Raw genomic sequence first — 22,500 nt, forward strand, 5'->3', positions numbered from 1 at the left:
TATATTGACTAAACTGAGAGTAGCACTATAATTAATAAACCCATATCTTTCTGAATTATTAAATGTAAATATTGCTGCTCACAGGTAGCCCACATAGAAGGACTTTTAGAAGTAACAATTCATTCTGCAATGCATCTACATTTGGTTCTCTTTCAATGAGCACATCAGTTTCGCCTCTAAAAGGCACAGTCATTTGGTCCTTCTGTCACAAGACACCTCTGACTGGAAATTGAATTTCTCAGGTCTCTGCTAGTATCAAATTGTCGCCATATAAATTATGAAAAATAAATCACACGTTTTTCTATGAGGGTTTTCATAATGAAAACATTTTTTTAGAGTTAAGGGAACTGAAGAGCGATGTGAAAAATCAACAAAGAGAATATGAGATGGAATAGGTGGTAAAGAGGAATAAGACATAAAGAATGAGGAAAATAAGGAAAATTACAGGTACCAAGAAAGACAGGAAGAAAATATTTTAGAAAAACGAAAAGAGATACACAGTGAATGCGCAATAAACATATATATTACACATATAACTCATATGTTATCTGTAATCCATAAAACTGTCAATAGCATTTTTTAATAAACTCATATAGGGATAGATTACGAGTAGATCGCTAAATGGAAGTTTTTTGCGCACATTGGGTAATGCATGTATTACAAGTTGAAAGTAAAAAGTTTTTGCATGAGCGCTAAACTGACATATTCTCTGTAGACTTCAAAGGAGCACAAAAAGTGGAAAAAACCAAACACCATTACTCGCACACAAACCTGCATTTTCTCAAGTGCGCTAACCCGACATAAAATATGAATATTTCCCATTCCAATGTTCTTCACATAGCAGAATATGTTCTATTTTGGTTAATATATATATATATATATATATATATATATATATATATATATATATATATATATATATAATTATGTATAGGTATCCAGTTTGGCTTTGCACACTATCTATGTCCAGTAGTAGTCAGGGATTGACAAAGGCCCAAACAAGGGCTGAAACATTTAAATAAATATATGTTCTTTTGAATGAAGAAACATGAGTTGGAGTCATCTGTGAGCTATAATTATGTCTAGGTATAGATGTATACAGATATAAATAGGAATATCAATTTAAATATACTTATAAAAATTTTACTTTATGTGAAGAACATTGGAATGTGAAATATTTACAGTACATACACAGTTAAGCACATTATTAAATATGAATATTGCATAAATATGATTTTTCACGTTTTAAGCTACTTGACTGCAAAGGGCTCCAATGTACTTAAATAGATATATATACATATACAGACATATATATATATATATATATATATATAATCCAAGAACATAGAAGTAATCTCAGCACTGTTTTATCAAAATGAAATCTTTATTGAGGTGAGGAAGATAAAACATAGCCCTTACTCATGCTGCAGTACATTGCTTGATAAAACTAAATATCGATCTATAAGGCATAATCTAACTCATGTAGAAAGATTAGCCATACAAAGTCTATCTACAAACTATCAGATTGTCATTAAAGATGCCGATAAGGGCGAGGCAGTAGTAGTGCTCGACAAAGAATACTACAGAACTATCTGATGGGGGAGTAATCCACTCAAAAATATCCAAATGGAACTCAAACAAATTGTTGATGAGGCGCTTCAGAGAGAGACTATTACAAAGAATCTGGCAATGTTCCTTATTAAAAAAGCGCCCGTTACGCCTGTATTCTACACTCTCCCAAAAGTTCATAAGAACCTAAAAGAACCCCCAGGTAGGCCCATTGTTGCTGGTACTGACTCTGTCTTTGCAAATATCTCTATTTTTTTTGGATAAGGTTTTAAACCCCATAGCTTCAAAACAGCAGTCCTTTTTAAAAGATACGGGGGATTTCCTTATTAAAATTTGTGGCATCTCCTGTGAAGACACAGACATTTTGTTTAGATATAGTAAGCCTCTACACATCGATACCAGACGAAGCAGGCATACAATCTGTAATTGATCTCGCTAAACAAGAAATTTCCTTTACTAAAGTTTGTTTACATTAACTCGAAAAATAAAGAGAACTGTAAAATTTGGTATCGCTATATCGATGATATTTTTGGCGTGTGGAGGGGCACATTGGAGTCCCTTCAAACATTTGTAGAAGAACTTAATGGTTCGACCAATTGCCTCAAATTTACTCTAGATTGTTCACTAACAAGAGTTAATTTTTTTGTACACAACTGTCTATAAAAAAGATTCTGCATTGATTACTGATATCTATAGTAAACCCACTGACTGTAATACATTGTTGCACTTTCAAAGCTTTCACCCACAAAGGGTTTTTAATTATATTCCTAAAAGCCAGTTCATAAGGACATTATGTAATGTAAAGGACACAAAATTGCAAGATGTGAGTTTAAAACAAATGGCCGGAATTTTTTTTTGGCTAGGGGTTACCCTAGAGACATTGTTACAAAATGTGAGATTGAGGCTAAGGATAAATTGAGTAATGTCACTATGAACGAGGACAACGAAAATAGATTGATTTTTGCAACTGAATATAGTGAACAAAGTGATAGAATTACATCTATTATTAAAAAAACATTGGTATATTTTAAATAAATCTTATCCTAATGTACAGGAATTTAAAATACCTCCTATTCAATCTTTTAGGCGAGTAAAAAAGTTGAAAGATAGACTGGTCAGAGCCGATGTTGGTAGTAATATGTCAAACAAAGTAAATTATTTAACTACATCTATCAAAGGGTCATATCCCTGTTTAAATTGTGCTCAGTGCAATTCAATGATTAAAGGGAAACACATATAAACACAGATAAATAACAACAAGAAAAGGGAAATCAATGGGTTTTATACCTGTGACACTGAATATGCTGTTTATTTATTAAAATGCCCATGTGGGCAGGGCTATGTGGGAGAAACGACACGCCCCCTGAAGGACAGGATTAGTGTTCATAAGTCAAGCATTAGAGGCAAAGATATGACACAGCCAGTGTCACCTCATTTTGCCATGGCTGGACATACAGTTAGTCAACTCCGTTTTCAGATCATAGATCACATCCCCAAATTTAGGAGAGGAGGCGATAGGGAGTTAATACAAAAAAGAGAGAAGTTTGGTGTATTCAAAAATTAGGGACTCTACACCCATTAGGTTTAAATAAAGATTATGATTTACATTTATTTCTTTAGTGTTTTTCTTAAAATCTTTATTAGATTGTTTTTAATATTTTTTTTAAACATGTACAATGTAGTTATATGTAGCAATTGTTGTAAATATAATCTAACAGGTATGACAAATATGTGTATAAATGTATGTTAACCACTAGATGGCGCCTCTGTACAAGCATAGGCATAGTTTGGCAATGTATTAGTTAACTAATTAAGGTTTCGGGTGCTTTAAAAAGAAGTAGTTACCTGTGTACTGCAGCAAGAGTAAGGGCTATGTAGGCCCGAAACGTTGCTGTGTTTTATCCTCCTCACCTCCATAAAGGATTCATTTTGATAAAACAGTGCTGAGACTACTTCTATGTTCTTGGATTAGATAAAGATTGGGGCTAGCAGGACCCTAGAAGTCTATGTGCACTTGAATAAGTAAGACTTTGTGACAATACAGTGCTGTACCTCATCTTGTGTGTGTGTGTGTGTGTGTGTGTGTGTATATATATATATATATATATATATATGTGTGTGTGTGTGTTTACAAGTGTATATATGTCTGTAAATACATATATACACATATAAATACATCTGTACACACATATATACATAAATACACACACACATATATATATATATATATATATATATATATATAAATATATGTATATGTATGTATCTCTATGTTAAAGCCCTTTGCAGCCCTTTTTTTTTCTAACATCTGAGATCTCATAGCTTTGAGCCCTATAAATAATTTTTATTAGATAGTGTTATTATGAGTGTCGCTGTACTATTAAATATATTTTTGATGTGTTTTAATGCAACTTTTTAGCTGGGCGTAACAGTTAACCACAACTGTGAAGTTGCGTTATCCTGGCGCACGTTAAATTCAATTGTTTTCAATCTAATGCATTTACATTCAACCTATATTATGAGCACTACGTCCAACATTTGCAAAGAGCTGTGATAAACCCCTTTTAGCTTGTGTGCAACTGTTAGAGCGCCACTTGTAATCTAGCCTATAATATGTGCACATGTGTATGTTACTGTGTGTGTATATGTGACTGCCTATGTGTGTCTGTATGCATGCAGGTGTGTATGTGTGACTGCCTATGTGTGTCTGTATGTATGCAGGTTTGTATCTGTGACTGCCTATATTTGCCTGTATGTATGTATGCGGGTGTATGTGTGACTGCCTATGTGTGCCTGTATGTATTCAAGTGTGTATGTGTGACTGCCTATGTGTGTCTGTATGTATGCAGGTGTGTATGTGTGACTGCCTATGTGTGTCTGTATGTATGCAGGTGTGTATGTGTGACTGCCTATGTGTGTCTGTATGTATGCAGGTGAGTATATGTGACTGCCTATGTGTGTCTGTATGTATGCAGGTGTGTATGTGTCACTGCCTATGAGTGTCTGTATGTATGCAGGTGTGTATGTGTGACTGCCTATGTATGTCTGTACAGTGAGGGAAAAAATTATTTGATCCCCTGCTGATTTTGTACGTTTGCCCACTGACAAAGAAATGATCAGTCTATAATTTTAATGGTAGGTTTGTTTGAACAGTGAGAGCCAGAATAACAACAAAAAAATCTAGAAAAATGCATTTTAAAAAAGTTATAAATTGATTTGCAATTTAATGAGTGAAATAAGTATTTTATCCCCTATCAAGCAGCTAGATTTATGGCTCCCATGTGTCTTTTATACAGGTAACAAGCTGAGATTATGCTCCTAATCTCAGCTTGTTACCTCTATAAAAGACACCTGTCCACAGAAGCAATCAATCAGATTCTAAACTCTCCACCATGGCCAAGATCAAAGAGCTGTCCAAGGATGTTAGGGACACGATTGTAGACCTACACAAGGCTGGATTGGGCTCCAAGACCATTGTCAAGCAACTTGGTGAGAAGGTGACAACAGTTGGTGCGATTATTCGCAAATAAAAGAAACACAACATAACTGTCAATCTCCCTCGGTCTGGGACTCTATGCAAGATCTCACCTGGTGGAGTGTCAATGACCATGAGAATGGTGAGGAATCAGCCCAGAACTACACAGGAGGATCTTGTCAATGATCTCAAGGCAGCTGGGACCATAGTCACCAAGAAAACAATTGGTAACACACTACACCGTGAAGGACTGAAATCCTGCAGCGCCCACAAGGTCCCCCTGCTCAATAAAGCACATGTACAGGCCCTTCTGAAGTTGCCAATGAACATCTGAATGATTCAGAGGAGAACTGGGTGAAAGTGTTGTGGTCAGATGAGACCAAAATCGAGCTCAACTCGCCGTGTTTCGAGAAGGAGGAATGTTGCCTATAACCCCAAGAACACCATCCCCAATGTCAAACATGGAGTTGTGTGACTGTCTATGTGTGTCTGTATGTATGCAGGTGTGTATGTGTGGCTGCCTATGTGTGTCTGTATGTATGCAGATTTGTATGTGTGAATGCCTATGTGTGTCTGTATGTATGCAGGTATGTATGTGTGACTGCCTATGTGTGTCTGTATGTATGCAGGTGAGTATGTGTGACTGCCTATGTGTGTCTGTATGTATGCAGGTGTGTATGTGTGTCTGTATGTATGCATGTGTGTATAGGTGACTGCCTATGTGTGTCTGTATGTATGCAGGTGTGTAAGTGTGTCTGTATGTATTGAAGTGTGTATATGTGACTGCCTATGTGTTTGTATGCATGCAGGTGTGTATGTGTGACTGCCTTTGTGTGTCTGTATGTATGCAGGTGTGTATATGTGACTGCCTATGTGTGTCTGTATGTATGCAGGTGTGTATGTGTGACTGCCTATGTGTGTCTGTATGTATGCAGGTGTGTATGTGTGTCTGTATGTATGCATGTGTGTATAGGTGACTGCCTATATGTGTCTGTATGTATGCAGGTGTGTAAGTGTGTCTGTATGTATGCAAGTGTGTATATGTGACTGCCTATGTGTTTGTATGCATGCAGGTGTGTATGTGTGACTGCCTTTGTGTGTCTGTATGTATGCAGGTGTGTATGTGTGACTGCTTATGTGTGTCTGTATGTATGCAGGTGTGTATATGTGACTGCCTATGTGTGTCTGTATGTATGCAGGTGTGTATGTGTGTCTGCCTATGTGTGTCTGTATGTATGCAGCTGTGTGTGTGTAACTGCCTATGTGTGTCTGTATGTATGCAGGTGTGTATGTGAGACTGCCTATGTGTGTCTGTATGTATGCAGGTGTGTATGTGTGACTGCCTATGTGTGTCTATGTATGCAGGTGTGTATGTGTGACTGCCTATGTGTGTCTGTATGTATGCAGGTGTGTATGTGTCACTGCCAATGTGTGTCTGTATATATGCAGGTGTTTATGTGTAAAATTGTGTGTGTCTACATATGTATGATCATTGTGTATATCAAACGTTCCAACTATCCAGATTCTGAAGGGAGAGTCCCTAATTATAAGCTCTGTCCTACTGTCCCTTTGAGACAGCCACATGTCCCTATTTGCAGGATTTTTGTTTGCCCCATCCGGAAACACACCCAGAAACCGCCCAGGCACACCTTGTGATAATGCCCACTGTCCCCCTCAATCCCCTGAGTCCCAAATACCCAGCCACAAATGTTGTAAGGCATGGTATATATGTGCCCAAGTGTATGTGTCTTAGAGTATGTGGCTGTGTATATATGTGTGCATGTGCGTGCAACTGTGTGTATATGTGTGTCCAATTGTATGTGTGTCCATGAGTGTGTGTGCCTCTGTGTGTGTATGTATGTATATGTGTGCATAAGTCTATGTGTGCGTGTGTATATGGCTGTTTGTAACTTTGTATACATGTGTATGTGGGTGAGTGTGTGTGCGTTTGTGTCTGCATGAGTGTGTGTGTGTATGTATGTATGTATATGTGTGCACAAGTGTATGTGTGTGTGTGTGTGTATACATGTATATGTGGGTGAGTGTGTGTGCGTATATGTCTGCATGAGTGTGTGTGGCTCTGTGTATGCATGTATATGTGTGCGCAAATGTATGTGTGAGTGTGTATGGCTGTGTGTATACATGTGTATGCGGGTGAGTGTGTGTGCCTCTGTGTGTGTATGTATGTATGTATGTATATGTGTGCATAAGTGTATGTGCGCGTGTGTATATGGCTGTTTGTATTCCTGTGTATGTGGGTGAGTGTGTGTGCGTTTATGTCTGCATGAGTGTGTGTGTATGTATGTATGTATATGTGTGCACAAGTGTATGTGTGTGTATACATGTATATGTGGGTGAGTGAGTGTGTGTGCGTATGTGTCTGCATGAGTGTGTGTGGCTCTGTGTATGCATGTATATGTGTGCGCAAATGTATGTGTGAGTGTGTATGGCTGTGTGTATACATGTGTATGTGGGTGAGTGTGTGTTTGTATGTATATGTGTGCAACTGTAGCTCCCTTTTTAACCACCTGAAATATGTTGCAGTTTTCAACATTAACTAGAAGCAGTTGTCCTAAATAGATGAAATATAAAAAAATAAAGATTGGAAATAAATTATCTTATGTAAAAAGAGTTCAGGGACAAGATTTATAGAGAAGGCACTGGCATAACAGTTAGTCATTCGGTGACAAAACAAAATATGAAAACATCTGTCTTAAGCAATTCCATCTGAGAATTATAAGCAAACCTTGTTTCATTGTTTACGTATATTACTAAAGAATCTGTTTGGGTTTCCATATATGCCTTTGATTGGTAAATATTACACAAGATATGACCAAGCATGTGAATTATTAAATAACAAGCTTCTAAAGAAGCAGATGGTATATGCAGCATTTGGAAACTTGTTAATACTGTTTATCACTGGGAAATATAAAAATTGTATGGAAATTTGTAAGAAATAGCCTCCGGAAAGCTTGTGCAAATAATCCTTTGTGCAGCACAGGTGTTTAAAAAAAACTGACTGCTAAATAATGCGTACCTCTTACTCTTATGATCTGAAGCAAAAAAGTTTTCCTCTTTATATCTATATAATCCGCAGTCATTTATTGTATAACTTTAATACCATATTGCACAGCACAGTGTACTGTAAATGCCTTCCCCTTAATGTGTTTACAATGACTTGTTATACCAGTATACAATGTATGGGATATTACTCTTGTTGTATATGAAATTTTTATTATAGGTGGGGATAGAACGTGAAAAAGTAGGCTATTTCAAATGGCAAAATAAAGGTAAAAAATCTATTTGCAAACAGTTGAATACACTTTACAGGTAAAATGGATCATTAGGAATACATTTAAAGTGAGGAAAAGGAATCGCTGTACACTGTCCCTTTAATTGGATAGTAAAATCAAAATAAAACTTTTATGATTCAGATGGATCATTTAATTAAAAAAACACCTAATTTACTTCTGTTATGTAATTTTGTTCTCTTGATATCCTTTGCTGAAAAGCATACCTACTACTAGGTAGGCTTAGGAGCAGCAATGCATTTCTGTGAGCTAGCTGCTTATTGGTGGCTCTGCATATATGCTACCTTTTGTAATTGGCTCACCTGATGTGTTCAGTTAGCTCCAAGTAGTGCATTGCTGCTCCTTCGACAACGAATACCAAAATAATGAAGCAAGTTTAATAAAAGAAGTAAATTATAAAGTTGCTTAAAACCGTTTGCTCTTTCTGAATCATGAAAGAAAAAATCGCATTCATGTCCTTTTATCTATATTACTTCTACAAGGTTAAAATAGCATTCAAGTATTACACCATTATAAAATGCCCCCCGTGAAAGTGTTTTATAATGATTTTTTGCATGGCATAGAACAATAAGGATTATTTCTATTCATATTTAATACTACTTGCGGAAGAAAAAAAGATTCATGGACAGTTATATCAGAAACAACAAAGTCTAAAAACACAGCAACATATAAAATATTAAAGGGACAGTCTGGTCAAAAATAAACTTTCATGATTCAGATAGGGCATGTAATTTTAAACAACTTTCTAATTTACTTTTATCATCAATTTTGCTCTATTCACTTGGCATTCTTAGTTGAAAGCTAAACCTAGGTAGGTCATATGCTAATTTCTTAGCCCTTGAAGGCCGCCTCTTTGACAGTTTTTAACAACTAGAGGGCCTTAGTTCATGTGTGCCATATAGATAACATTGTGCTCACGGAGTTATATATGAGTCAGCACTGATTGGCTAAAATGCATGTCTGTCAAAAGAACTAAAATAAGGGGGCAGTCTGCAGAGGCTTAGATACAAGGAAATCACAGAGGTAAAAAGTATATTAATATAACCGTGTTGGTTATGCAAAACTGGGGAATAGGTAATAAAGGGATTATCTATCTTTTTAAACAATAAAAATTCTGGTGTAGACTGTCCCTTTAAACAGACATAATTTGTCTATTCATATAAATCACAATTCATATGTATGTTTTGTGACCATTTGTAGTCTAGAAAATGCCATTTTATGCGAATACAAGTTAACTGGCCTATTTGCAGTTAGACAAATTTCTTCTATTCCTATTTTAGTCTATGAAAACTCTTACAATAAGAATGAAGTAAATTATTTTCTAGCTAAAAACAGGTTTTCTCTATTTTTTTCCATCACGCACAATGTTTTTTTAAGTTTCTGATCTAGAAAGCAATCCATTTAACCATTGGGAAATATCTTCTATCATGCATTGGAAAGAGAATTTAAAACTATGTTCATAACATTAAAAATACAAATTAAAAGCAGAAAATGCATATTTCAGATTGCAGTATTTATTATCATTGGCTGATAAAGCCAACCATCCAATATGGAAATAACACTGGAATTGAAGAGGTTTGATTCAGTTTAGTGAATCTGGGACTCTGACATCTAGATAGAAGCGTTAAAGACATATTTATAACAGGAGTGACGAGGTGTTGAAAGATTAAGTAGGTCAAAGACCTCCATAACTCATTAAGCTTAAGTAGGTCAAAGACCATCTATCATTTCAATATTCAAATAACATCGGTGGGCATTTGCCAAATGAGTTACACTATAATACAATTAGCTTTAGCATTACAAATCCTTATATAACAAGTATCAAAGTTTATCATTTTATACAGGATGGTGAGTCTCAGTTTACAGGTTTCATGCTGCATTTGTATTTTATATCTAAGCCCCATCTTTCTAGTATTCCAAACATTTTAAGTTTACAATATTGGGCTATCCCCCTTTAATCTGAAGAACACAATAAAAAGTATTAAGTCACATATTCCAAACATGAATATTTTTTTCTGTACTAAAAATAAACACGTTTTTGTATTTGTGCTTGTGGGGCATGATCCTGTCCATCATTAGAGTTGTGGGATTTATGCACTTTCTTCACAGGCATGCACTTCCTTCTAAAAGTCAAAATAATAATAAACAACTTTAACTTAACCTTTTTGTATATATGTATGTTGTTAAAATGAAGTGTAACAAATTTAGAGTGTGTGCCCTAAATATTACATTTTACTAAAATTATTTAACACAAATAATTGTTTTCTGTTGTGTTGAGCATCTAGAAGTGAACGTTTTAACTATGATTTAGGAAATTCAGCACCATGGAGAGCTACACTCTAAGCCCTCAGACTTGCAGTAACAAAATTCCCTGGAGATGCCGGCTGTCAGCTGACACAATATCCGTCCATCATGTAGCTGTAAGTAGCATTCAATATAACTGATAAATATATCTGATGTCAAGTAAAATTAACCACCTCTAGCAGAAAACATTTTCCTTTGTCACTGATAAATAATACCATAATGACCACCTTTATATAACAATACAAATCTTTCTTCAGGCAAAGGAAATAATTATATCGATGTTGGAAAATAGAACTAAATTGTAAAATCCAAAAGCCAAAGCTTACCATCTATGAAACTTTAATCAACTCTACAACTGCCAAAGATGGTCAAAATAAATACTATTTTCTTCCAAGAATCAATTTTTACATCGTTATAAATATATTCGTTCATAGAACATTAAAAATATGTTGTTTCAATGACAATTTTTGTACAGTGAAGATTGAGTGGTGAATAAATTATATATTCAATTAAAATGTGCTGCTATACCAATACACTTCAATTTAAAATTGTGTAGTTGAACTCTAAATGTACAGCAACATGAGGTTTTCTCGTGTGAAACAAAATTACTCATTTCAGTTTGTCAAAGAATCTTAACATTTTTTCCCTCTCATGTTCATATACATTAAAGGCTGCTATTTAGTTATAATTGTATATAAACGTGGAAAAATAAAATTGCAGTATCAGACACTTTTAAAGCAAACAGAAAAAAATGGATTCAGAAAAATGTTCATCTCAAAATGTTATGTGATATTTTTTAATTTCATTCATCATGGTCTCAGGTTACGGTCAGGTAGGAAAGATCCTAGTTCTATCTTCTTTCTAAATTAAAGAACACAGCTCCTCTAAATTATTTAGGATCTTCAATTTCACTTGAATTACTGCAATATCTTTTGCTTGTATGCATAATACAATATCTGCTAAGGTTTGTTGGTCTTCACTTCTTAATGCTATAGCTGTCTCACCACTGCAGATACAATTCCCCACTAATCACTTTTATAGAAATATTGCGGGTTATCACTGACGACACCACGTATCTCCTCACTTATTTTAGAGGCAGTGGCAAATAGGTGGGTGCGTCTGAGCCCCACAACGGACCTCTGTTTTGAGCTCTTTAGTGTGGTGTATGTGTGGAAGCAAACGCCCTTCTGGTGAGCACTGTAAAGCAGATCATGGTCACCATCTCCAGCTTTGTATCATTGTGCATAGTTGTAACACCACCCAACAACAGCAGGAAGCCAGAAGGCTTCTGATGAGATGCAGGAGGGGGTAGTGTATAAGGAAAGCTGGGAACGAGATCAAAGTGCTGCCTACCAGAAACACAAAGGGACAGAAAGGATGACAAGGCAGGAGAAAGGAAGCAGAATCCCCCAAGTCACTCACCAAGTGCAGGAGATCAGCAGACTGTGCAGAGCTCCATGTCTCCTGTCTGTGAGGCTGGTTGGATGGCAGGAGGCGGAGGCAGGATGTGCACGCACAGGTCTTGAATCATTCAGACTAAACCTGGGTCACGTGGGCTCAACCACATGAATAATTCATCCTTTGCTTTTAGAGTTTAGATGGGCTGAAGAAAATGCACCTGCTGCGGGGACCATAAGGTGAAGTGCAAAACCAGAATCTGCTATGTAAATTTAGTAAATGTGTAGTCAAGGACGCAATTTAAATATACAGTATAATGTAGTTTTATAAAAGAAGTGGAAGTCTGCCACATAAAGCTAACAGTGAGTAGTGGTGAGGTGACCTGTATACCATCATGCTAAATACAGAGCAGGCAACAAGTCACGATATTTAAATTATTTAAAGGAGTTTAACATCATATATATTTCAAATAAACTTATAAAATCTATAAGGTAATACACCTTACTGAGTGTTTTTTTTTAATAAAAAAATTGGTCTAGAAAATATAACACCTTCAAAAAGCAACTTTACCTTTCCTCAGTCCTCAGCGTAAAACTGTGCTGTGCATAAATAACGGTGGATCAATTCCTGGAAAATTGCATTTACACGATTGCACTGCAAGAAGCAAAGATTTTGGGAATATAGAGCACTTGTTTAATAGTTTTATTTAATTGTTTTGCATTGTTGCAATAAAATATTATTGACAAAAAATTAAGTACAATTTTAAAGATTAAAAATCTTACTGGAGGTGACCTAACAGGAGCTTACAACTATGTAGTCTATAGAATTTCCTATACAGGGGTCAAGTCCTACAAAAAAAAAGTGTGGGAACTCACCAAGACTTTCACTCCCCTCGCAATTAATATTGTTTTATACACACACCCACACACACACACTGTATTTATATTTATAAAATCTATACACTTTGGTTAAAGGGACACTGAACCCAAATTTTTATTTTGTGATTCAGATAGAGCATGCAATTTTAAAGGGACAGTATACACTCATTTTCATATAACTGCATGTAATAGACACTACTATAAAGAATGAGATGCACAGATACTGATATAAAAATCCAGTATAAAATGGTTTAAAAACTTACTTGGAAGCTTTCAGTTTTGCTCTGTTGAAAAGGTAGCTGGAAAGCCCACTGCAAGTGGGAAATAAAACACTCCCCCTCCCCCTTCTGTTGCATATGAAAAGACCCTTTACACAAACAGGAGCAAGCTGGAGAAGGTAGCTGACAGTATTCACATAAAACTTTGGGGCTTGGTTAGGAGTCTGAAAATCAGAGCAATGTTCTTTAAAAATAAGCAAAACTATACATTTAAAAAAAAAACAAACAAAAACTTTATGGGCTTTATAAATAGATCATCTACAAAACATTTATGCAAAGAAAAAATGAGTGTATAATGGCCCTTTAAGCAACTTTCTAATTGACTCCTATTATCAAATTGTCTTCATTCTCTTGGTATCTTTATTTGAAATGCAAGAATGTAAGTTTAGATGCCGGCCCATTTTTGGTGAACAAACTGGGTTGTTCTTGCTGATTGGTGGATACATTCACTCACCAATAAACAAGTGCTTTCCATGGTCTGAACCAAAAAATATATTAGATGCCCTTCTTTTTCAAATAAAGAAATCAAGAGAACAAAGAAAAATTGATAATAGGTGTAAATTAGAAAGTTGCTTAATATTGCAAGATCTATCAGAATCACGAAAGAAAAAAAAATTGGGTTCAGTGTCCCTTTAATGAAATCAAATTAAAACCAATAAAGGGTTGAAGGGTACGCTTTTGGGCCTGAGACTCCTCCTCTGTCTCACCCACTTGCGGTACAAAAGTCCTATTTCTGCTGAGGGGAGCTTAATAACTCCAGAGCAAGCCACACAGCAATGTAAGCACCATGTGTTCCACACAGTGTGGGGTGATCACACAGCAGGACCACTGACAGGCCTGCATTTAGTGTATTGTGGGAAGTGTTACTGCCCATTACTAGAGTATCTCACTATCCCTCTAACCAGACTGTGCTCCAGCCCCCGCCCCCTAGCAGCAGCAGTGTTCACTAAAGTGTTTCTGTTATCTGTCCAGGGGAAACTTAGTTCCACTTGCACAAATAGTGCAGGAACTCCGTTCCCATGCGTTCCCGCTGGACCTGACCACTGTTCCTATAACAGTGATGGACAAATGGTTTACAGGGGCTAACAGATATTTTTCAGTGGTCTCACTTTTCCGCCATAGCTAATATAGGGACAGACTACAAGTGGGGCACTATTTAATGCTCCCGCTCGAGCATTAACTGTGCTAGAAGTAAGCTTTTTACACTTGTTGGGTTGTGCTCCTATTACGAGTTGAAAGTAAACTGTTTTTGCAAAAATCCGAAGTTAGAATATCATGTGCACGTCCATGTATTCCCCCGTAGAAGTCAATGGAGAAAAAAACTGGAAAAAAAACTTAACCCCCCTACTCTCGCACAAACACATTTCATTTGCGCTAAACCAACATAAAAATATTAATATTTCATATACCAATGTTCTTTACATAACATTTCTATATATATCTGATGGTATTTTGGTACAATATATATTTAGACATATATACACATGATTGTATATATAGGTATAGATATATACAGATATATATAGGAATATCCTATTATATAAAAGGCCAAGTGTGTTTGTCCGAAGCTGTCATGCGCAGTAGAGACAGCACAAGGACAAACACACCTGGCCTTTGCGATCCCTACCTGATCTGCAGCAGTGGTGGACGTGATCGGGGCGTGGCCAGACGGAAAGGGGGCATGGCCGGATGCTAAGGTCCGTGAAGGGGGCGTGGTCGGGCATAAAGGGGCGTGGTCACAAGATAAAGGGGAGAGAGAGAGTGGGGAGAGATAAAAAGAGAGGGGAGAGAGAGGGGGGGGAGGGAGAGAGGGGGGGAGGGAGATAGAGGGGGGGAAGGAGAGAGAGGGGGGAGAGAGAGAGAGAGAGGGGGGTGAGAGAGAGGGGGGGGGGAGAGATAGAGCAAAAGAGAGGGGGGAGAGAGAGAGCGCAAAAGAGTGTGGGAGAGAGCGCAAAACAGAGGGGGGGGGGAGAGCGCAAAAGAGAGGGGGAGAGAGAGAGCGCAAAAGAGTGGTGGAGGAGAGCGCAAAAGAGAGGGGGAGAGAGCGCAAAAGAGAGGGGGGAGAGAAAGAGAGCAAAAAAGAGGGCAGAGAGCGCAAAAGAGAGGGGGGAGAGAGAGCGCAAAAGAGTGGGGGAGAGAGCGCAAAAGAGAGGGGGAGAGAGCGCAAAAGAGAGGGGGGAGAGAGAGCGCAAAAGAGAGGGGGGGAGAGAGAGAGAGAGCGCAAAAGAGAGGGGGGAGAGCACAAAAGAGAGGGGGAGAGAGAGCAGAAGAGGGGGATAAAGAGAGAGAGAGAGACAGCAAAAGAGAGGGGCGAGAGTGCACAAAAGAGAGGGAGGAGAACACAAAAGAGAGGGGGGAGAGAGCGCAAAAGAGAAGGGGAGAGAGCGCAAAAGATGGGGGGAGAGAAAGAGAGGGGGAGAGTGTAAAAGAGAGGGAGGGAGAGTGCAAAAGAGAGAGGGGAGAGCGCAAAAGAGAGGGGGGGAGAGAGAGCTCAAAAGAGAGGGGGAGAGAGAGCAGAAGAGGGGGGATAAAGAGAGGGAGAGAGACAGCAAAAGAGAGGGGCAAGAGTGCACAAAAGAGAGGGGGGAGAGCGCAAAAGAGAGGGGGGTGAGAGAGCGCAAAAGAGAGGGGGAGAGAGAGAGCGCAAAAGAGAGGGGGAGAGAGCGCAAAAGAGAGGGGGAGAGAGCGCAAAAGAGAGAGGGGAGAGCGCAAAAGAGAGGGGGGAGAGAGAGCTCAAAAGAGAGGGGGAGAGAGAGCAGAAGAGGGGGGATAAAGAGAGGGAGAGAGACAGCAAAAGAGAGGGGCGAGAGTGCACAAAAGAGAGGGGGGGAGAGCGCAAAAGAGAGGGGGGTGAGAGAGCGCAAAAGAGAGGGGGGAGAGAGAGAGCACAAAAGAGAGGGTGAGAGAGAGAGCGCAAAAGAGGGGGGGGAGAGAAAGAGAGCGCAAAAGAGAGGGGGGAGAGCGCAAAAGAGAGGGGGGAGAGAGCGCAAAAGAGAGGGGAGAGAGAGAGCACAAAAGAGAGGGGGAGAGAGAGAGAGCTCAAAAGAGAGGGGGAGAGAGAGCAGAAGAGGGGGGATAAAGAGAGGGAGAGAGACAGCAAAAGAGAGGGAGGAGAGTGCACAAATGAGGGGGAAAGAGAGGGGGAGAGTGCAAAAGATAGGAGGGAGAGAGAGAACGCAAAAGAGAGGGGGAGAGAGCGCAAAAGAGAGGGGGGAGAGAGAGAGCACAAAAGAGAGGGGGGGAGAGCGCAAAAGAGAGGGAGGAGAGAGAGAGCTCAAAAGAGAGGGGGAGAGAGAGCAGAAGAGGGGGGATAAAGAGAGGGAGAGAGACAGCAAAAGAGAGGGAGGAGAGTGCACAAATGAGAGGTGGGGAGAGCGCAAAAGAGAGGGGGGAGAGAGAGCGCAAAAGAGAGGGAAGAGAGAGAGCGTAAAAGAGAGGGGGGAGAGAGAGCGCAAAAGAGGGGGGGGAGAGAAAGAGAGCGCAAAAGAGAGGGGGGAGAGCGCAAAAGAGAGGGGGGAGAGAGAGCTCAAAAGAGAGGGGGAGAGAGAGCAGAAGAGGGGGAATAAAGAGAGGGAGACAGACAGCAAAAGAGAGGGGCGAGAGTGCACAAAAGAGAGGGGGGGAGAGCGCAAAAGAGAGGGGGAGAGAGAGAGCGCAAAAGAGAGGGGGAGAGAGAGAGCGCAAAAGAGGGGGGGAGAGAAAGAGAGCGCAAAAGAGAGGGGGGGAGAGCGCAAAAGAGAGGGGGGAGAGAGCGCAAAAGAGAGGGGAGAGAGAGAGCACAAAAGAGAGGGGGAGAGAGAGAGAGCTCAAAAGAGAGGGGGAGAGAGAGCAGAAGAGGGGGGGATAAAGAGAGGGAGAGAGACAGCAAAAGAGAGGGAGGAGAGTGCACAAATGAGGGGGAAAGAGAGGGGGAGAGTGCAAAAGATAGGGGGAGAGAGAGAACGCAAAAGAGAGGGGGAGAGAGCGCAAAAGAGAGGGGGGAGAGAGAGAGCACAAAAGAGAGGGGGGGAGAGCGCAAAAGAGAGGGAGGAGAGAGAGAGCTCAAAAGAGAGGGGGAGAGAGAGCAGAAGAGGGGGGATAAAGAGAGGGAGAGAGACAGCAAAAGAGAGGGAGGAGAGTGCACAAATGAGAGGTGGGGAGAGCGCAAAAGAGAGGGGGGAGAGAGAGCGCAAAAGAGAGGGAAGAGAGAGAGCGTAAAAGAGAGGGGGAGAGAGAGCGCAAAAGAGGGGGGGAGAGAAAGAGAGCGCAAAAGAGAGGGGGGAGAGCGCAAAAGAGAGGGGGGGAGAGAGAGCTCAAAAGAGAGGGGGAGAGAGAGCAGAAGAGGGGGAATAAAGAGAGGGAGACAGACAGCAAAAGAGAGGGGCGAGAAGTGCACAAAAGAGAGGGGGGAGAGAGCGCAAAAGAGAGGGGGGTGAGAGAGCGCAAAAGAGAGGGGGAGAGAGAGAGCGCAAAAGAGAGGGGGAGAGAGAGAGCGCAAAAGAGGGGGGGAGAGAAAGAGAGCACAAAAGAGAGGGGGGAGAGCGCAAAAGAGAGGGGGGAGAGAGCGCAAAAGAGAGGGGAGAGAGAGAGCACAAAAGAGAGGGGGAGAGAGAGAGAGCTCAAAAGAGGGGGGAGAGAGAGCACAAAAGAGAGGGGAAGAGAGGGGGGAGAGAGAGTGCAAAAGATAGGAGGGAGAGAGCGCAAAAGAGAGGGGGAGAGAGAGAACGCAAAAGAGAGGGGGAGAGAGCGCAAAAGAGAGGGGGGAGAGAGAGAGCGCAAAAGAGAGGGGGGAGAGCGCAAAAGAGAGGGAGGAGAGAGCTCAAAAGAGAGGGGGAGAGAGAGCAGAAGAGAGGGAGGAGAGTGCACAAAAGAGAGGTGGGGAGAGCGCAAAAGAGAGGGGGGAGAGAGAGCGCAAAAGAGAGGGGGGAGAGAGAGCATAAAAGAGAGGGGGGAGAGAGAGAGCGCAAAAGAGGGGGGAGAGAAGAGAGAGCGCAAAAGAGAGGGGGGAGAGTGCAAAAGAGAGGGGGAGAGAAGAGTGCAAAAGAGAGAGGGGAGAGCGCAAAAGAGAGGGGAGAGAGAGAGCACAAAAGAGAGGGGAGAGAGAGTGCAAAAGAGAGGGGGTTAGAGAGAGCGCAAAAGAGAGGGGAGAGAGAGGGGGGGAGAGAAACGTAAAATAGAGGGGGAGAGAGAGAGCGCAAAAGAGAGGTGGAGAGAGAGAGTGCAAAAGAGAGGGGGGAGAGAGAGAGCACAAAAGAGAGGGGGAGAGAGAGAGCGCAAAAGAGAGGGGGGGAGAGAGAGCTCAAAAGAGAGGGGGAGAGAGTGCAAAAGAGAGGGGGAGAGAGAGAACAAAAGAGAGGGGGGAGGGAGAGAGAGAGAGAGCAAAAGAGAGGGGGAGGGAGAGAGCGCAAGGGGTGGGACCGCTGTACTGCAAAAAATGGCCCGTGTGAACGGGCTTTAGGACTAGTCTATTTATAAATACCTAGAACATATCCTGCCATGTGCAGAACATTGGGATGTGAAATATTTAAACTAAATACATAGTTAAAACCTTTATTAAAAATTAATAGTGCATAAATATGCTTTAACATATTTTTATCTACTTTAACTGAAAGGGTTTCAAATGCATATATATATACTGTATATGTCTATTTATGTGTACATGTTTATTTATGTGTTTATATGTGTATATATGTCTGTAAATACATATATACACATATATAGACATATATTTACATACAGTATTTAGAGATGTATATGTAGGTATTTATCTCTATGTTAAAGCCCTTTGCCTGCCTTTTTTTTTGTAACACGCATGAAGTACAAAAGTGAAATGAGCTTCACAAAAAGGGGAAAATTCATTCAAATCTCTATCTATATTCTCCAGTTTACAAACCTCCAATAAAATTAAGTCTAATCTTGAGACAAGGAGGATGTCCATGGTATGAGGTGTGTGGCTGTTGTATAATGCAATTGGGTAGTATGAGGATAAAATCTGAGCTGGGGCAGAACATGGATGATCTGGGGTGAGGTTTGTGTAGGTAGGGTTTTGGGCATTTCTTGGCAGGATTAGTACAGGCCAAAGTTTATTTACTAGAAACCGTAACTTAAATGGACAGTTAAACCCACATTTTAAACTGGATGGTAATGAACCTTCGGATCTGAGAAGAATATTGCAATGCAGCTTTATTATGTCACAAGAGCATTTTGTTTTATGGCTGCAGTGGATTATTTCACCACCCTAAGCAAGGTAAAGCACTAAATTAGCATGTTTATTAGCAACAGGGTAAAAACAGAGTAAAAATTACTTGCAAGTACAAGGAAAGGTATGACGCGTTTCGGCTTTATGTCATCAGATACCTAAATGCTGTCTCATACTTGTTAACTTATATAGGCACCTGTTTATACTGATTGGATACGACCAGGCAACTTTCACCACCCTGCTATTTTCGTGTTACAAACGCAATTATAGTATATATATATATATATGAATATCTATTTAATGTGAAATATTTACAGTACAAACACAGTTAAACACTTTTTCTAAATATGAATAATGCACTTATATGTTTTTTCATGATTTCAACTACTTGACTGCAAAGGGCTCCAATGCACTTTTATATATCTATATATATATATATATATATATATATATATATTTATATATATATATATATATATATATATATATATACAACAAGAAAAAACTTGCACTCACTGGTATTTTCAACACAATTTTACTGTGTACAAGTTTTTTGTTGTTGTTGTTAATATTCACTAGCACCCTGGCAGATGTTATTAAGGTGAGAGTTCATATCCTTGCTACTTTATATATATATATATATGTATACATATGTATGTGCTTATATGTGTATATATGTCTGTAAATATATATATATATATATATATACACATAAATATATACATATACATATTTAGACATATATATATGTATGCATCTCTATGTTAAAGCTCTTTGTATGGCCTTCTTCTTTTTTAGCACCTGAGACCGGATATCTATGAGCCCTTATAACTTTTTAATGCATTTTTTTTTATAATTTTTATTAGATAGCGTTGTTATGAGTGGTAACTTTACTGTTCAGTGTATTTTTTGATGCTTTATGTGCAAACTTTTTTGTGGAGCATAACAGTTAACCATAGCTCTGAAGTCTCGCTATCCCAATGCTTCAACGTGCGCAAAGAGTTGCTCAACAGTCAGCACACCACTCGTAATCTAGCCCAATATGTTTTTAAGAATATCAAACTTTATAAGACTGTTCTGTGTTCCTTTACATACATTTCTTGTTTTAAATATAAACACTGTATTTACAATGTAAAAAGATGCACACTTACCGTATTGCATGTGTACAACACCAGTGAAACTATGAGCAGCAAAATAGCAATACTACTTTATTATACATACAGCAAGTAGTCCCATATGCATATAGAACAAATCTTTTCCTTTTTATTTGGAACACATGTATTTACAGTATTTTTATTTTTAAAAACATTTACATTTTTTGACATGTTAAACAGTTGGCTATAGCATGTACAGTATTATTGATCCACATTTAAAATCGAGTTTATATTGAGAAAAGTCCATATGATAGAGGCAAGGAGCTCTCTCTTCATAAACCTTAAAGGGACACTAAACCCAATTTTTTTCTTTTGTGATTCAGATAGAGCATGACATTTTAAGCTACTTTCTAATTTACTCCTATTATCAAATTTTCTTCATTCTTTTGGTATCTTCATTTGAAATGCAAGAATGTAAGTTTAGATGCCGGCCCATTTTTGGTGAACAACCTGGGTTGTTCTTTCTGATTGGTGGTTAAATTCATTCACCAATAAAAAAGTGCTGTCCAGAGGTCTGAACTAATAAAAAAGCTTAGATGCCTTCTTTTTCAAATACAGATAGCAAGAGAACGAAGAAAAATTGATAATAGGAGTAAATTAGAAAGTTGCTTAAAATTGCATGCTCTATCTGAATCACAGAAGAAAAAAATTGGGTTCAGTGTCCCTTTAAGAGTCCATCAGTTCATATAAGAGTGTTTCAAAAATCTTCAAAAAGTCCAACCATTGACATACCATTTTTTTTTTTTTTAAATTGACCATAACAATAGACACTGCACTAACGTTATGTGCAGGTCACTAGACTAACATATCAAATAAAGACAGTATAATCCTAACTGATGTATTTACAGTATAAAGAATATGAATAGTAAACCAATATAACGCTGTATGTATTGATCAAGCACCCAGTACACATACTCATATATGTAAACATACATACTAGATCAGAAACATAAGAAAGAGCGTTAAAACAACTTAATTATGTGAAGCAAAGTTTGTACACTTCTACATATGCAAATAAATGTCTTAATATATATATATATATATATATATATATATATAAAATAAAAAAAAATTGCATAGGAAATAAGCACATCTAGGCAAGTGTCCCCGCTTGCTTTCACCAGTAAAACTCCATATACACTGTTAGCAATGCACAAGAAGAATTCTGGGTGAGATAATGCAAATTAGATTTACAACATCTCAGATTTTTTGCTTCATACTGTGTTAACACACAACAAAATGTTAACACAGTATGAAGCAACAAATCTGAGTTTGAAAAAAAAAAAAAAAAAGAGTGAAATAAAAAAAAAAGGTGTGCATGGACAAGGTCTAGTAGGCGCTGTGTATAAAGGGGAGCAGTTCCCAGACATGTAAAATCACAATGGAAGAATCTGAGTTGAGCTGATTGACTTTGAAAGGAACATGAATAATGCTTTCCAACATCAGGCATTATAATGCTGTCCATCAGCACTATTCATGTTCCTCCCTGCAGCATGTGCAACTCATAACCATAGTCCAAGAAAACATGGCAGCCTTATCTATTAAGCATTCACTACTATTAACACATGGATAAACTATAGTTTGTAACAGTGGTCTAAGTGTACTTATCATTCTGCATGAATATAATACACCAGATTATAGCTCTTCACATGCAGGCCCTGATATGCAAAACCTCTCTGCTCAGGTGAGATATTGTAAAATGATCCTCCAGCGCTGCGAGATCCCTAGTGAAATTTTCAAAAGATAGATTTTGCTTAACTTCTTCAAGGGGCGTTCCCTGCATTTCTGTATGTGAATGAGAGACAAGCCCAGTGCAATATAGCACATGACAGTTGTGCTGCATTTACAGTTTGTACATTCTATTTTATATCAATGTACACTTCAGATAACATTTTATTACATTTAAACTTTTCACTTTCTATATTGTATTTTATTTTGTGCACAGCAGTGTATTT

Source organism: Bombina bombina, chromosome 4 (genome assembly GCF_027579735.1).
Source record: "Bombina bombina isolate aBomBom1 chromosome 4, aBomBom1.pri, whole genome shotgun sequence".
Classification (NCBI taxonomy): Eukaryota; Metazoa; Chordata; class Amphibia; order Anura; family Bombinatoridae; genus Bombina; species Bombina bombina.